Raw genomic sequence first — 17,278 nt, forward strand, 5'->3', positions numbered from 1 at the left:
AAATGATATTGATGAGTTACCGAGATCATAATTTGTCAGAAACCAACCTGAAGTTAACTGAGCAATAAGTGAGAAATTATGAGATAAGAAGTAAAGGCAATTCTTATCAGAAGTTTTCTTAATAGAAAATACCCCAAAGATACAGATGTAGTGAAAAGAAGGGCCATCTGTACCCCAATGTTTATAGCAGCAATGGCCACGGTTGCCAAACTGTGGAAAGAACCAAGATGCCCTTCAACGGACGAATGGATAAGGAAGATGTGGTCCATTTACACTATGGAGTATTATGCCTCCATCAGAAAGGATGAATACCCAACTTTTGTAGCAACATGGACGGGACTGGAAGAGATTATGCTGAGTGAAATAAGTCAAGCAGAGAGAGTCAATTATCATGTGGTTTCACTTATTTGTGGAGCATAACAAATAGCATGGAGGACAAAGGGAGTTAGAGAGGAGAAGGGAGTTGGGGGAAATTGGAAGGGGAGATGAACCATGAGAGACTATGGACTCTGAAAAACGATCTGAGGGTTTTGAAGGGGCAGGGGGTGGGAGGTTGGGGGAACCAGGTGGTAGGTATTAGAGAGGGCACGGATTGCATGGAGCAATCCATGTGGTGTGGTGCAAAAACAATGAATACTGTTATGCTGAAAATAAATTAAATAAATAAATAAATAGAAAAAATAAAGAAAATAAAGAGATAGGGATTAGCATTTGGAAGTTTGAGGTCTGTGCTTATGTTGTTGCCTTATGCAAAAAGGGATGTGAAACCATTTACAAGCAATGTGTAAGATTCACTGGAGAAGTAATGGTTAATAAGCACACAAACAGAAAAAAAAAATGTATACTTTCCTAAGGTGGTTAAGAGGAATCTATCAAAACGTATGTGGCAGGATTAATTTTAGATAGTAAGGCATCACTTCCATTACAAGAAGTAAGAATGAGGAAGGGTACAATAGAAATAGGTAGTATGTTTAGTGGAGGGACATTAACAGAACTCATACTTACTGGCCCATTGCCTTTTAAGTATTTTCTTTGTAGAAGACGACATCCCCTGACTAAAATATGGGGGGAAATTTTAGGTATTTTAGCAATTTGGAGAGAGTGACGAATAAGCAATTGTAGAAGGGAGGGTGAGAATGTTGAAAAGGAGAGAAACAATAAGAATGACCAGAGAATGTTAGGGCCTTGCATTTTTTGACCGCAGAATTGTAACAGTACCAAATACATAACTCTTTCCAGCAGGAGTCAGCTACCCAGAAAGAGGTATGGCTAGAATGAATCCTTTGGCTTGATGCATGTTATGAGATTTGCCATAAGGTGTGGGTAAAAAATGAATGAACAAGGGAGCCCTATAGTTTTGCCAAAATATCTAATTTTAAATAAATTAATATAAAAATTAAAATGATTTAGTAAGAATATCATTTATAATTAAATATATGCAAATAAGTATTTATACTTACATACCAATTTGACAAACTGTGTAATTTATGATAATAAATGCTCAAATACAAATTACATATACTTTAATGCTAATTTCTGCCAATCAAGATTTAATTATTTTACAGATGTGAATCATTTCAGCCTCACAACAATCTTTCGAAAGAGGTACCATTATTGAAAACATTAAGGAAAAGAAATCTAAGGACAAAGTTAACCATCTAGACAGTGATGGGATTTGAACCCAGATTTTGTGGCTACAGAGTCCATGCTCTTAACAACATGCTGTGACATTTTGTGAAATGGAAAAGGGCATAATAAGATTATAAGTAAGATGGGTAAGACAGGAGATAACATGAAGATTTAAGTAATGTATTTTGAACAGATTGAAGGATGTTAGACTTAAAGTCCCAATGAAGCTGTAAAAGACAGCTTCCCAGAGGTGGGAGTAACTGGACAAGTAAAACAGAAAAATAAAAAGTTATAATTGCAGGATGCAAAGCTTGACAAAAAGATATTTGGAGATGAATTAGAAATGTATAATTACAATGTACAGAACGTGGGCAGGTAAGTGGGTAGCTAAGATAGAGGGTCAAAAAGTGTTTGGAGATGTGCTATGATGAGTGCTGTGAAATGTGTAAACCTGGAGATTCACAGACCTGTACCCCTGGGGATAAAAATACATTATATGTTTATTAAAATAAATAAATTTAATTTAAAAAAAGTGTTTGGAGATCAAGAAGTTAAGAATAGCTAGTTTACTTGGATATTAAAATTGATACTAAAATCATCCAGCATGATGCCAGGTTTAGTAAAGTAAAATATGGTAAGCCAGGTATCAAAATCTTGGTTGAATCAAGAATGGCAGGATGAGTGACAAACGGTATGATAACAAAGGATAGAGGACAGTCAATAAACCAAACACTAAGCATTTTAAAGACAGTCAGAAAATAATGCCTGGGAACGTGCAGTGTGGTAAGGTGAGGGGCACCAGCTCCATATTCCAACCCTGAGGTTTAAGGGCTATGAATTCATAGCTATGTCTTTTAGTGAGGGCATGATGAGAATCAATTCCTCAGATAAAAAACGGGTTTTATTCAAAGCAAAGAGATAAAAGAAACGCCCAGAGAGGAAACTGAAATTGAGGAGTTTGGGGATTATGGTAAACAATATGATTTTCCATGTTCTACACTAGAAGTAAATTATTCTGTGTGTGGAAAGTTCCCGTGTGGGTAGGCTTCTGAGTCTTCTTTCAAGATGAGGGCAGTCATCTGGGAGACTTTATTATTGCAGTGAACTATCAAGGAATCATCTGGCTGCAAAAGCATAAGCAGCATCTGTAAGATTCAAGGATCCATTGGTCTGAGGGTCTGTCTGAAAGATTACTTTAGTAGGTGGGATATGCCTCCTATGCATTAGTAATTCCACTCTGACAAGCATTACTTTTTCCCCATTTAGGTAATTCTTTAACAGTCTTCAATGTGGGGTGATAATTTGTCTCACAAACCAGCCAATCACAAGGACCACCACTGTTCTGTGATCACGTGTGTGTGTGTTCTCTTTGTTGCTTGCCTTCATGTCTCCTGAGTTTTGAAAATGTCAGCAGTGTTCAACTCAACCACCAGTGATGTGAGATTGCCATTGTTTTCCTGTAACTCTTCTCCCGTTTGCCTGGTTGGTGCTTTATTCTTCTTGAACCTCCTGATGCTCTGTAACCCATTCCTTTTTTCTCCTGCAAACACCTCTCCTTTCTAGACTATAACTCAGAGATAGAAGAGTGCTGCAGCCTAGGTACTGAGGTCTTTTTTTTGCCCCTTAACTCATAGTCCCCTCCTCCTTGTAATAAGCAGTGATTTAAAAAGAGGTGATAGGAGGACACCTGGGTGGCTCAGTGGGTTAAGCCTCTGCCTTCAGCTCAGGTCATGATCTCAGGGTCCTGGAATTGAGCCCCACATCGGGCTTTCTGCTCAGCGGGGAGCCTGCTTCCTCCTCTCTCTCTGCCTGCTTCTCTGCCTACTTGTGATCTCTGTCAAATAAATAAATAAAATCTTTAAAAAAAAAAAAAAGAGGTGATAGGGGGCGCCTGGGTGTCTCAGTGGGTTCAGCCTCTGCCTTTGGCTCAGGTCATATCTCAGGGTCCTGGGATGGAGCCTCCTTATCATGGTCTCCACTCAGCAGGGAGCCTGCTTCCCCCTCTCTACCACCTCCTGCCTGCCTCTCTGCCTACTTGTGATCTCTCTCTCTCTCTGTCAAATAAATAAATAAAAACCTTTAAAAATTAAAAATAAAAAAAGAGGTGATAGTTGGTGTGACGCCATATCAGGATGTACTCAAATGCAGTATTATACAGTACTAATAGCTACATAAGTAGAGTGACCACAGCTCACTCTCAGAACTACTGCTCATATATCAATCCCACCAGTATCATTTTTCACCATGATGCTCGCATTCTCCTTCACATCTCTCCACACACTACCTTCCAGCACACCACCCCTAAGATAAAATACACAACTCAAAATATTGGGTGTGTTATGTTATATATGAATGGGATTCCTGCTGTTCACCATTGGAAATGTGGATCTTATACAAGAAATTTGAGCAGAAAACTGTTTAAATATCCTTAAACCTTCCGTGGGACTTAAAGAGGATTTTTTCCCCTTCTTCAGTAGATACCCTTATTTAGATGATTTTATAAAATAAATAGACTGTTTCTAACCTAGAAAAAATTTTAAAGCAGTCTTAGCAATTTTTATTACTCTTACAAAACAGGGTATCATTAAAATTTTAGTATACAGATGTAGAATGCTCCCAATGAGTAATTTGATCAAATTTTACATAAAGTCTTTTTTTTGTCTTGCCAGCTGACCCTCCAGTGGCCTTGAGAGGTTGAATTAGCTCTAAGTGCTTTCCCAAGCCTTTGTGCAATTTTAGTGTTTTATAACAAATGCCTAACCCCATCATTTTTTGCCTTTTCTAAAATGGCTAAAGTCACAATTTTCCTTTCATGTCTGAGCTACAACTTTGATTTTCCATCAGCACAAACATGTGGATAAGCTAAAATAGATCTAGAGCTAATGCTCAACACCAACAAATCGAGATGAAAACACATACACATGTGTAGTATTTGTTATCAGCTTCATCTGAGCAGAACAGGATGGAACATTAACTTCAACCTCCTCACCTCACTGATCCTGGGCTAAAGCTTTCGGACGTGGTGTTGATTTTGAACTCCATTAGTCTTTTATGCTCAGGCTGTGAGAAGATTCATTCTCATGCAAGGCCTGGAACTGGTTGCTAATAAAATCCTACCCTGACAAATAAAGGGACTGTAATATAACCTGCTTTAGGGCAGTGAAATCTCAACCACTCAGATATGATCTGTAGCAAAGCAATATGCTGCATACTACTGTTCCCCCAGCAATTCCTGCAGAATGGTACTCTATCCCTCTGCTTGTCCCAAATTTCTCCATTAATGAAACTAAAGCCATCCATCATCCACCATAGATAGTTAAAACAGGATAGCTGTTAAATTTAATAAAAAGCTCCTGTTAGAGCTGTATATACAAAATTTTAGGATTTTTTTTTTTTTTTTATTGACCAGTGTGATGGAGACCGAATCAGGTATAATATAGGTTCTCCTAACAAGCTGGAAAACCTGAAATTTTCTCTTTTTTCATTTTATGTGTGAACTAAAATAACATTTCCATTAAAGCAGATGGCATCTATTTATCTAAAGTTTGTGATTATAATTTACCAAACTCTGAAAGACACAAAAAGGGAGGGTGAGATGGGTGTGGAAAAGATGGTTATGCTGATGGGAGCAGGTTAAGAAGATTTATAAAGTACACCCTTTAGAATTTTCTTCCTTGCTTTCCTCTCAGGGATGCTGTGAGGATCCAATATGGCAAGGCAGTGAAATTGTATTACACGTTATGAAGCAGTAGACAGAGGCAAGGTATTATTTTTACCAAATACAATATTGTCAGTCCTTAATAAACATAACCACTCACTAAATTCTATTTCAACTATGATTCTGACACCATGAAATATAATAGAATTACAGAACGAAAGAGTCTGAACACATAATTTATTATTTAGGCCATTTTCATAGTTCTTTACCAGTATAAAGAATAATGTTTATCTTTCTCTCTAGGAAACCTTTCTGAATAGCTCAATTAATGCTCACTACTAGTAAGCTTTTTTCTTATTTGCAACACACTAAAGAATTCCCAGGTACCACCTTACAGTAAGTGCCCTGTTTTCATGGAGTCCTGAGCTGAATTCAGCTTAGAACTGTGTCATTTAATGTTTTCTTCACAGAGAGATTCCAACAGAGTAGGTCCGGGCATTGAATACATCAACAAAAGTAGAACATCATGAAGCAGACTCAAATGGGCAAGGAAAAGAGACAAACATAAAAGAAGAGGATATGAAAAATCAGGAGCACCAATCAAGGTAGACTTTCTAAGGGAGTGTAGACATGAAGGAAAAGGAAGTGGTAGGTTCAGGAAGAACAAGGATGAGGGCAGCCAGCAGAGGTAACACCACACAACATGTATAAGCAATTTCTGTGAGATGGGTTTAAGATCAGCTGGTCACCCTGTATGATAGCTGAACAAATAGATGAGCCCCAGTGAAAGACTGGTAAAATGTGAAGTGGAAGAAGTTATTCAAAGGCCTCAAGATCTTGGGAATCTCTTGAAGTGAAACAATGTATTATATTTTTAATCAAAAACAATGTGTGTGACCCTGCAAGGTTCATTTAACATCTCCAAGTCTTGGTGTTATCAGCTATAACATGAAGATAATAATAATTGTAGTCAGGATCATTATGAGGTGCTCACTTCCTAGTAACTGTTACTACTAGGCAATTATTGAGTAAGATAGTAAGACACTGATGTGGTGTTTAAGGAAGATAATGAAGATTATCTAGAAAAAAAAAATCTCATTTCCTTCCAATCAAGTTCCCCAATTATAAATTAATCACTTAAGAATCATAGGTCATGGTCAAGAATCATATTTTACTGGGAAGTTTTTCAAGGATTAAAAATATCCTATGTTAGAAAATAGACTTAGTCATTTATTGTGTGGTTTTGTGCAAAATATTTATTTGTACATAAGTTACACAGTTGTATTTATAGCTGATGTACAGCATGGTGACTATAGTTAACAATACTGTATTGGAAAAAAAGAAAAGAAGAAGCTGTCTGGCCCATAATTCTATCAATGAGGACATTTAACTTGATGTCAATGAATATTAAATGTAGAACAGAATTCTTCTAAAAGAACTCAGTAGGCTTCATCAGAGAAAATGGTATGCCTCATTCAAGAAGAAAAGAAAAACATCTATTTCAGACCTTTATTAGCCCAAACAAGTGAGATCATCCTTTAATGTTTGGCACCGTTTTAAGACCTTACTTCCTGAACCCTGCTTTTAGCATAGGCTTTTGGAAGGGAGATGGAGAATATGGAATATATTACTTAACATGAGATCTTTGGTTCGCTTGTATCTCTGGCAATATCCAAGTAATACTGTTTCTAAAAGAAAACAGTCTTTAATGCTCTACACAGAGCCTAGAAAATTAATCCCAAAATGTTATCAGATGACAACCTGAAATACTTAACTGAAGCCATTTACTGTTTTTGGTAACATTACATCATAATTTAGAACTAACTTAAAAAAATTACTTCAAATTAACTGGGATGAAAATGTAAGGATTATTACATGATGGGTAATACTTAAATATTATAACCATAAAGATGCTGAAAGGTATTACACCTTTGAAAATTAAGCATTCACAACTGTGAGAATTGCTGTCTTGTCAGCACCTGATGTTATTCTCAGAACTATGAGTAACTGGGCTTCAACTTATTTGTTATTTATTTATTTATTATTTATTTGTTATGATGTTATGCCATAATTAGTTTGATCATAATTCTTAGTCACTTGCTTTTTTAGACTGTGAGCACCTTAAGAAATGCGCTCTGACTTTTTTACTTAGCATTGAGTTCATCTCTCGTATTTAGTGAATGGGTAAATCAACCAACATACAGGAAGCAGCCCGCATATGAATCTTGGATTGAGAAATTCATCTTTAAAACATGTGTAAGTAAATTCTGAACTAGCTTTGGAGAAAAGGCACATGCATATGATAAGAAGTGAGTGAGTGATCAAATCTGAAACTAAAATTCATATAGCACTCTGGTTGCAAAATAATATATATTAACTAATATGATTAATTGACTCTTTTGCATCTAAGACCCTCAATTACACACTAGATTTTGGTTTGAGATTTTACATATACAAATAATAGTTGTAACTTAGGCACATTATTTTATGTGGCCTTTCAGAGCCAAGTATAAAATGGATCCTAATTAAGCACTTACCCATTTTCTGATTTGACAGTTCTGTGACAGATATGGGAGCTCCTCGGATCAAGTATTAGAAAAGAAAAAGGGTTTACAGCAGTAATTCCTAACTAATTCACCAACAGCCATCATTTAATATCTCTTCACTGAGTTCTATATCTTGAAAGATTACGCCACTAAATCAGCACTGATTAAGCAATAAGTAATTTATTTTCCTATTCATTTAAATGAAAAACATCTGTGTTTGCTTAGCAGAACTTGGGCCATTAGCTACACATAGCTTTTATTATCACAGCAAATAGAACTAATTTCTACACACATATTTTATGATAATCAAAGACTCTTTAACTAGTCACAGCAGGTTTACCAGTGCTCAGCATACTTTGACCTACAGGTTCTTTGCAAGACCAGATATTGCTTGTGTACTTTCTCTGCCACATACCGGTCTTTAGTAGACTAAGAACACATTGGCTCACATTGAAAAGCACGGGCTAGTTCATAGACAGAACAGGGACTAACTTGTAAATAAGAAGAAACCAGGGACAGACTTTAAAAGGGGTATTGTAACACTCCAGCAAATCCTAAAATTTTATAGGCATAGGATTATACAGGAAATGGAATAACATGTCTAAGAAACATAACTTTAAATGATGACATCTTATTAATTTGATTAAATTTGGAAATTGAAGACCATATATGTTATTTCACTATATCAAGCATATATATTATATATATGCAACATATTATAACATATAATATGTATTATGTACTATATAATATACATATATTATATATAACATATATAATACATATAACTCATCATATATATATGAGGACTTCCTCATATACCCATCATTTCAGTCATCAACAGACAGTAAGGAAATAACTTGTCTGGGTGAAAAACAAGGTTATTGTGTCAGTGTTCAAATCTTTGTAATGTGGACTTTAATATAAAAATAGGTGTCAATTACACACTAATGCAGTATTTAAGAAATAATCAGGTACTTAGTTAACTATTGAATGATATTTTTCCTTTTTGCATATTCTAATGCCTACATTGAAACCAGAATGCTATTTTAGTTTTTTAAAGCACACTTCAAAACTAAGTTTAGAAGAGTAAAAGTATAGTATTATACCCCAATACTGTTTTAATATCTACCAGTACAAATATTTGTATGACTATGATATTTAGGAACCAAAGAAACACGTTTCAGATATGTGTTATTACTCACATTTATTCAAATTATTCCAAGTAAATAGTAGAATACATTGTAAGTAATAAAGGTATTTGTGCTCATAAAGAAATCTTTTATCCCAGCCACAGTCTCCTTCGGCCATTATTACTACAGCTTAAGTTCCAAGGGAATGTCCTTGCTCTCTAATGGATTCTTCTCATGTTCTTCTATTGTAGAAACTAAACACTGAATCAAGGATGAAAATGAAATTGGCCCAGAGAAAGTACAATGCAGGAGATATTATTTATAGATTTTCCAGAAGGACTTAATGGCAATGAAGGCTGTTATTAGATAATAAAAGGATGCAACCAGAAGCCTAGAATTCTATAAATATGAGATTCTTTGTATTGTGGAGGACACAATGTCAGCCCAGCCCCCAAATTTCAAAGCCCTTGAGCAAAACACTTACATATCCTACGCCTCTGTTTATTCATCTTCATAATGAGCAGTTGGATGAAGTGGCCTTTTAGTACCCTTCCATATCTAATACTTTACACTAGCTTACTTTTTACTGTAATACAAACAATCACATTTATTCTCCCTTCTCTTTTTGCACTCAGGAAGTAGCCAAACATTCCCTTTCCAAAGGATTTGTTGCCAGGTAAATTAGAGAAAGAAATGGTTCATCATTATGGAAGAAAATAAACTACATACTAGAGTATCTCTGCCCAGAGCAAATCAGATAATACCTCACTTAAAAACAAATGTTCTATTACAGTACTATCTTCCAGTTTGAACAAATAGCTGTTTTTGCAATGATGTGATTAGTCTCTATAACCTGTATTCAACAACTTATTCTAAATGCCTTAAATCACACCAAAACCAATGGTTTACAGAATCTCTCTGATAAATGTAGAAACAAATGCTGATTCATCCCATGTCTCCCAAGTCACAGGAAGCAAAAGAGAAACAAACAGAGAATGCACCTTCTGCTCTGGGTCCTGACCAGCTATTAGATGAAAGCTGTCTTTTCTTTCTTTCCACGGGTGACATACTGGATAAAAGAAATGCTCTTTGACAGCACATTCTCTCCTGTGCTCACTTCAGCTGTGTAAATACAGAGACACTGTGAGAGCCAGCTCAGAAACAAAGCCCAAATCTATCATTCCTTTAGCTTCTCAAGCAGATGCTTAAAGCTCCCTGGGTGGGAGTTATTTCGGTTTTCTTTTTGAGGCTCCCATTCCCCTAAGATCATGAGCACGCGACCCAAGCTGGGAATGCTACTCAGAGAACCATGACAAACAGCATTTCAACAATGTTTCAGGGAAAAATTGCCAAGATATTAAAATCACCTTTTTTGCTGTGACTGTTGTGATGTTTGCACCCTTTTTCCCTCAAGCCCCAGAAGAAAATGTAAATGCGAAAGCATTCTTTACACCCTGGCACGGCAAGAACAGGAGAGTGATGAACTTAGGACACGCTCCATGGCAAGGGTATTTACCGGAGCTTTGGCAGCACAGGAATTTGATTTGATTTTTGAGAGCAAAGAAAGCTAGTTAGAGGTTTGGGGTCTTCTGTCTCTTTCTATGATACAGGAACAAATGATTTCATCCAAATGATAAATTTTGACCATGTGGTAAAAATGTAATATTTTATTTTGTCAAGGACATCTCTCCCTTAAAACATCAATTTCAAAAAACAAAACAAAACAAAACAAAAAAACATCAATTTCATTTGGAAAAATAAGCTGTACGGCCAAAAGAAATGTTCTGCTGCTGTTTTAATAAAGCTGTAACCGATACCTGTAAGCGAGATATGTTTTAATTAGAAAAGGACAGTGACAACTCTGATAAATGTCACAAAAAAGTTTAAAAGTATGGGCACTACTGGTGGGCTGCTGGAAAGTAATGGACATGGCTGTCTTTTCAATTAAGCTTCTGTGAATATAAATTATTCAAACTTCACCTTAAAACAACCATCTAAGAAATTTAGCACATATTGCAAACAACAATATCATCTGTATCCTATAAGTAGGTCCTTATTTTCCCAGGTATCATATTGCAGACAAATCTTTAGTTGATTTTAGTTCATATTTCAAAGTTCTAATGACCTTTAAAACAGCTTACTATAAAAAAGAGGGAGAAGGAGAGTAAAATTGAAAAAGGGTTAATGCCAATAGCGGGGGGAAAAAAATCTATTAGTAGAAACCAAAAAGGAAAAGAACCCTTGTCGAAAAGGGGAAAAGTTCAAATCAGGGAAGAACTTCATGTTCCCCAGAGCTTCAGTGAGAACGTAACAAAATAACTGGGTTAACAAAATCACAGAAACTATATCAGATATTGAAATCAAGAACTTGACTAACTTAATTTCAAAACTGACCTTTTCACCATCAGACAACGAATAACTCGTTTTCTTAGTATATAGTGAAAAGTCTGAGGCTACCAAACAAATTCTGGCCCTGAACTCCCAACCATCCCTGCTGACAGCACAGGTTTGTCTTTCTACATTTAACTTCCTGCCATTTTCATTGCAACAGCACATCATACCCGCAGTCACTGAAGTGTCCCATATTACTTAACTGAAATCCTCATTTCCTATAAATGGACTACTGCCAAACTCAGGAGATAAGCTCTAAACATATATATGTTGATTTCATTTTTATTTTAAAATTTTTTTCATAGAAAACTACAAAATTTAAACGTACAGAAGAGATCACCCAAAGACCTGCTAGCCACCAAAATCCACTGTGGACGTTTTATCATATTTCTTTTTAAGAAAGAATTTTTTTATGTTTATATTGTCACTGATACATACTTTTGTAGCCTGTTCTTGCTTAGATTTTTCTATATTTGTCAGAGTCATGGCAGCCTTATTTCTAATAAAGTTTCTACCTGATATTAATAGTAATACTCTATGCAAAATGGGTGGAGTGGAAGATAAAGGCTTCTAATTTTGGAATGGGTAATCATGGGGATAAAAGATATAGAAAAGGAATACAGTTCGTGGTTCTGTTAATAGGTTGCATGGTTAACAGATGGTAGCCACAGTTGTAATGAGTATATAAAAATGGATAGAGTTGTTGGATCCCTGCGTTGTACACCTGCAATGAATATAACATTGTGCACTAACTATATTCAAATAAAAACAAAACAAAATGTTACTATTTTATGACTTATAAAGAACAATAATCACCATTTTATGCATATTGTACTATCTTATGTAGCCATTCTAAAACTGTAAATTATTTAGAATGCTTTTAGTTTTTCTCAATTTCAGTAACACTGATACTAATTCTTTAGTATTGTGCCAATATTAATTCTTAAATATGGTGTAGTTTCTCTCACTATGTCAGGCATATCCAGGTTAAAAAAATTTACAGTAAGATATGTGATAATTACATCTCATTTTAAAATTTTCGTTATTCACTTATTCATTAAAGTAACTATTATGTCTCATGGTTATTGGTCATTTGCCGTCTGTTTCTTATTAATTATTTTTACTTCTTGCACTTTATTAGAATTAAAGTGCCAACTACTTTCTGGTTTATAAAGCACTCTATGTTTTAAAGTTAACAATCTTTATGGTAAACATACCTTCAGTGTCCAGTTTAGATTTTAATTTTGTTTAACAATATTTTCTTCTCCCTCTTTTGCATTACTAGTCTGCCCAAATCAGAACAAAAAACGGGAGGGGAGGGAAAAGAGGGGAAGGTTATCATTCGTGGGTTTGCAAAATACTGACATTTTTACAGTTGTTAACACGTTCTTATTCGCACATTGTAAAGCTGATTCTTAGGTTATTGGGAGTTTTTCAGATATTAAGACACTTGGGGCTACCTAAGCAATAGGTAGGCTGCCATTTTGATCTTGCAAAAGGTAAAGCATCACACCTCCAAGGCAACAACAAGCTAACTCTGTTACTGCCATAACACTTCTTAAAATCTACCCTACAGCTAGTGTTCAAATTATTAACTAAAGACACCAGCTATCACAGTGATTATACTATTCTAGTTATTCTATGATGAAACACACATATATATCCATTAGAACACCTAAAAATCAAGTCTCTAATTACTTACAGGTATTTCTTCCCAACAAACTGTGAACTACTGAGGAACATGTATTCTTTTTTACTCCAATATTATGCCTAGAAGAGAATAGGTGTCCAATTAATGTTAAATGAAGAGCACAATTACCTAATTATTTAAAGGACAATAAGTAATTAGAGAATGAAATACAGAGGGACAGGAGTAGAGAGCAAATACCTAATTATACCATTCTCTGTCATGGCATGGAAGGACTAGCAAATCAGGACACCTGGAGGAACCAAATCAAGAGAAACTACGGTCACTCAGACACCTCCTCAAACAAAGAGGAACAGGCTGGATTTCCAGCAGCCTGTGCATTTACTCAAGCTTCTGCTTTCCGTGGGAGATACCATCATCATATCTGGGGTTAGCTTCACCGGAGCAGGGTGTCGGTCTCACCCTCTTAGGAATTATGCTCCCTCTAGAACCTGCTTTCTTACATGTCTGCTACTATGATTATGATGAACAAAAAACAGACATGCTTTAAGTGGAATATACTTCCATTCCCTGTGTAAAGGTCTACAGAGATGCCTCATATACCATGTGGTAGCCCATTCACTCTCCCACAAAGACTGGTCTACCATAAAATCAGCCTCTTTTAAGGAGGAACAAGAAAACCGCATCATAAGGATGTTTAAAAAAAAAAAAAAGTGTGGGGGAGAAATAAGAATTAAATCAATGACAGAGATAAACTAAAGTAAAATATTGTGATAATTAAGCAAGTACCAAAAAAAAAAAAAATGTTCTTCAAGGAAAGAAAATATTGAGTTCCAAACAAATCAAAAGCCAGGATTTCCATGGAGAGTTTCCTGAAGAAAGAGAAAGATCCATTATACTATTCTTCAGATGAGTTTAATACTCACAAGATGAGACAACAATCTGCAGAAATCATGCCCTATATGTAAAATTTCTATGATTAATCAATTAAGTATGACCTAGGAAGACTAGTGAGGCATGTTTCCTTAGATAAGACAGAGTTTCTCATCAGTTTAAGCATTTTCAATTGTGCCAACTTTTATTAAACATAGATTAATCTTAATAGGAAATCAAAACTTATATAATACGACTGATAAGCAAAAGTATAGCAGGAATTACTGCAAATGGACATTGCTTATTTATCATCTCTATATTCCTTTTGAGAAGAAAAAGAGTTTCCATGTAAGACACTTTGCCATGTACAAGTTTAAACTTAATCTCATTGTTCCAGTTTTAGAATGGCAGTTATAGAAGAAAAAAATAACATACCCCATTTCTTCCTGGATTTCACACAATAAACAAAAAAAATTAGTGACTAAAAAACACCATCTTCAAAGAAATTCTGATATATCCATGAGACCAAATTTAATAAATGAAGAAGGACTGATACATTTAGTGAAGACAGATAAGGATGCTCATGATTGTAAGTCTCATAAAGTTAGGATTTCAGCATGAAAACTACATTCTGTGGGCCAAATCAATTCCTTATTTTCAACAATAGAACCCAAGGGCAGGGTTGCAGCAATGAATTCCATAGACCCTATTCAGCAAGTCTGAAGAGGCAGGTAAAATGTAAGCACCCAAACAAGTCATTTTTATAGAAAGCAAACTGTCTGTGTATTAGTATAGAGAGAAAATACTGCATTTTTACCAATGCTGACACTTCCAGTTTGCCATGGAGACAAAAAAGCTGACAAAGACACACCCACAATAATGAGATCATGACGTGAAATCTGCTACCATGGGACCTCCCCAAAATAGCTGGTCCAGGAAAATCCCAGTACTTCCAAAGAGGGTTAATATTATAAAATGGAACCAGAAAAAGATCTATTCAAAGACACCATATTGTCTAAGAAAAAAGAAGCCTGAGGAAGGGAAAGAGAAAAGAAGAAAAAAAAAGAAAGGCATAAAAATAGAAAACAAAACAAGACAAAACCAAAAAAACATTGCCGAGAGAAATTGAAAATCATAACCAAATTTATGTACTTATATTTAGACATATAAAGCAAGGAGGACATCAGTATCAGTCTCAGTATACACTATACCTAGCCTATCAGAGGTTTTCTACAAAACCCTCATTCAGGGCACTTGGAACAGGGCAACAAGGTGTGGTGTGCGGGCTGCTGGCAAGGAGCAGGCCAGCTTCCATACCACATTCCGGCCTCCCTCTGCCTCTCCCACTAGGCCCCTCCCTCCAATCTTAGAAGGGGATTTAATCTCTTTTCCTAGGGTCAGAATAGTGCCAACCTTCCTACTATACAGCTTCTTTGCTCTACATCTTCCAGGCATGGTGCTCTCAAGATTAACTGTTTGTACCTTCAAAAATTGTTCTTTGCAGATTGGAATGCTTGTTGGAGATACTCACTTTGAAAACCCTATTTCCAAACCCCAAACTGTATTTCTACCTTCCTCAGGCTCAAAATGGAGAACACTGAGACAACTAGGAACAAGCATAAATTACTACGAATGTAAGTACTTCAGCTTAAAATATTCAAAAATAGTATTTCTGATATAATAATATAATGATCAATGTTTTATCTGCAGTGGATAATTTGAATAAATGAATATCATAATAAATTAATTTCTTACACCATAAGACAAGTACATGGAGAAATAACTGTGAAGAAATTTATCATTTCTAATGTATATATTAATTCAAAAATATTTGATTTTTACTATTTTACTATATTTTTACTACGTTCCCGGTATTTTATTAGGCACTAGAAATGAAAGGCTGAATAAGACACACTTAGCTTCTTCCATTTCTTCCTTCACCAGCCTGGAGTTTTGGGTTATTCTCAACTTCCCTCATCCTTGGTAACTTAGCTTCACACTGCCTTTTTATTCTGGTGAGAAGCATCACATCACCAAGCAACATGTTTGGGAACACATGTTTATCGCACAAATTGTATCTTTAAAGTCGATGAACAAGACTTTGAAAATACTAGCCTGTGGACATGGTACTAATATACACTGAGATATGATGAAACTGAAATGTGTATTTACATTCACATCCCATAAATGTAAAGTATTTCCTCACTCAGCCTTCAGGGTATTGTTCCACATTCTCTTGATATGTTCACCTGCTGATCCTAACCACTCTCTAACATTAAATCAATCCTATTTATTTCTTATGGTGCATACACTATTGACCGACATCCTAAAAGATTACAAAAAGTCAGAAGCATTTTGCTTATCACTGTCCCCATTTTCTTGGGGCAAAACACTCCTGACTGGTGATTAATTATATCAAAGTTCTTTTTATTTATGTTCTTTGAATGATTTCCATAAGTAAGTTCATCTACTTAGCAAACTGCATGCAGAACTGGACAGGTCTTTCCATAGTTCCTATGGTTTCCCCTGCTATAAAGACTGAGTTGCCTATTTTCCTGAGAGGAAGAGAAGAAATTATGATATCATTTGATTGTCACAACATTCTCATGTAGTAAATACTATCACTACCCTTGTAAAACAAAACAAAACAACCCCCCCCCGCAAAAAAAAAAAAAACCCACAATGAATGGGCAAGGAGTTTTTTGCACTTTGATTATATTCGTACAAATAATTAGTGGTAAATTCAAGATTTAAACCCAGGGATCTGGCTTCAGGTCCAGGTTTCTATATTATTACTTAAGTCTCCCTGTATTCTCTAGTGGTCTTTTAATCTCCTGAGTCCTTGGGATCCTATAAAGGTCTCCCTCAGAAAGGAAGAAAAAATATATAATCAGGGAAAAAGGAGGTCTGGAGGTATGGAGAAACCACTCATACATACAGTCTAGGTATAAAGCACGTCTACTGACAAATGGGAAGAAAATATTTAGCTCTAAAAGGAAAAAAAATTCCTATTAACTAGGACAGGAATGACAAGAGTAGTTTTGTCACCTAATCTCACAAATAAGTTTCTAAAATCATTAAATAAGAGGAGATAGGGAATACTTCTCATCCCATCTTATAAACAAAATTCCTATGTCCTCTACTTTTTTTTAACTTGACACAGGATGCACGGACCACAAAGAGAACCCTTGATATTGAGGATTTCACACTCCACTATTTTGAATAAATATATCTGATGCATCTTCTATGTAATTGAAAAGATGAAATTAACTTTAGGTTCCTGCAGAACACAGAGGAGTGTTCTACTAGTTGCCAGTTACTGTTCTACTGCTACACAGAGAGATGTGAACAAAAGAGAGATACATCTCTGAATTCATTGACTTTATATTCTAGTGAATAT

This window comes from Lutra lutra, chromosome 13 (assembly GCF_902655055.1).
Source record: "Lutra lutra chromosome 13, mLutLut1.2, whole genome shotgun sequence".
Lineage (NCBI taxonomy): Eukaryota > Metazoa > Chordata > Mammalia > Carnivora > Mustelidae > Lutra > Lutra lutra.